Here is a 1,625-nt window from a genome sequence, read left to right on the forward strand (position 1 = left end):
CAGATATCCACCATAATCTCCCTAAGTAACATTCAATCCCCATCAGATAAGACACGGAAGTATTCTGAGAAGGAAAAAATGTAACACGGTAGCAAGTATTATTTTACGATAACTTCTTTAAGAAAAATATAAACATGTACGTCAAGGGGGAGGGTGAGTGGGAGGGGTAATTAATTTACTAAAAAAAGACATCAGCTTATCTTGTACCGCATTTGAATAGCATTTATTATCTTATCGCTATCGCGTTCTTTCCTCGTTGGGCATAATGATGACAGTGGTGAAAGTGTCTCACTGGCGCGGCCGCGTGACACAGCGAACCACATTGCACATTTCGGTGCATGTTCTCTGCACACCGTTAAGTTTTCTCTTATTTTCTCTTTTTCTCTTTGTTTGTGCTCTTATTCCCGTCGCTCGATTAGTTGAACGAAGGACCGGGGGTTAACGTCGTTGCAGCGCAGTAAACTTTGCAAGGAGCGAATAAACGGAGGTAAGTTTGAATAAAGTGTTTACTACAGGGTGTGTGTTGTGTTTGTAGACAGATAGATTGATTTATTGATTGACAAATAGATATATAGAGAAAGAAGGAAAGGGAGAAGGAGAGAGAAGAAAGAAAGAGAGAGAGAGAGAGAGAGAGAGAGAGAGAGAGAGAGAGAGAGAGAGAGAGAGAGAGAGAGAGAGAGAGAGAGAGAGAGAGAGAGAGAGAGAGGCAGACAAACAGACAGATAGAGAAGGGTAGATAAATAGATAGTTAGATAAATAGCTAGACAGGAAGACAGGTAGGTAGACGGATAGATAGATAGACAGACTAACAAGCTATTTGACGGACTGAAAGTTAGACAGACAGACAGGCAGGCAGGCAGGCAGGCAGGCAGGCAGGCAGGCAGGCAGGCAGGCAGGCAGGCAGGCAGGCAGGCAGGCAGGCAGGCAGGCAGGCAGGCAGGCAGGCAGGCAGGCAGGCAGGCAGGCAGGCAGGCAGGCAGGCAGGCAGGCAGGCAGGCAGGCAGGCAGGCAGGCAGGCAGGCAGGCAGGCAGCCAGACAGTGAGGCAGGCAGGTAGACAGACAGACAGACAGACAGACAGACAGACAGACAGACAGACAGACAGACAGACAGACAGACAGACAGACAGACAGACAGACAGACAGACAGACAGACAGACAGACAGACAGACAGGCAGACAGACAGACAGACAGGCAGACAAATAGACAGGCAGGCAGGCAGGCAGGCAGGCAGGCAGGCAGGCAGGCAGGCAGGCAGGCAGGCAGGCAGGCAGGCAGGCAGGCAGGCAGGCAGGCAGGCAGGCAGGCAGGCAGGCAGGCAGCCAGAGAGGCAGGCAGGTAGACAGACAGACAGACAGACAGGCAGACAGACAGACAGACAGACAGGCAGACAGACAGACAGACAGGCAGACAGACAGACAGACAGGCAGACAGACAGACAGACAGACAGACAGACAGACAGACAGACAGACAGACAGACAGACAGACAGACAGACAGACAGACAGACAGACAGACAGACAGACAGACAGACAGACAGACAGACAGACAGGCAGACAGACAGACAGGCAGACAGACAGACAGACAGACAGACAGACAGACAGACAGACAGACAGACAGACAGGCAGA

General features: G+C 50.6%; 1 protein-coding gene across 1 annotated transcript in view; it reads left to right on the top strand.

Moving 5' to 3' along the window:
• The first annotated feature begins 291 nt into the window (after positions 1-291).
• LOC125031223 (moesin-like) overlaps positions 292-1,625 on the top strand; it is an 11,647-nt gene continuing 10,313 nt past the window's right edge. The window contains exon 1 of the mRNA XM_047621853.1: positions 292-487. The gene's annotated coding sequence lies outside the window, so the exon portion shown is untranslated. The remainder of the gene's footprint in view (positions 488-1,625) is intronic.

The sequence above is a fragment of the Penaeus chinensis genome, chromosome 12 (assembly GCF_019202785.1).
Source record: "Penaeus chinensis breed Huanghai No. 1 chromosome 12, ASM1920278v2, whole genome shotgun sequence".
NCBI classification, from domain to species: domain Eukaryota; kingdom Metazoa; phylum Arthropoda; class Malacostraca; order Decapoda; family Penaeidae; genus Penaeus; species Penaeus chinensis.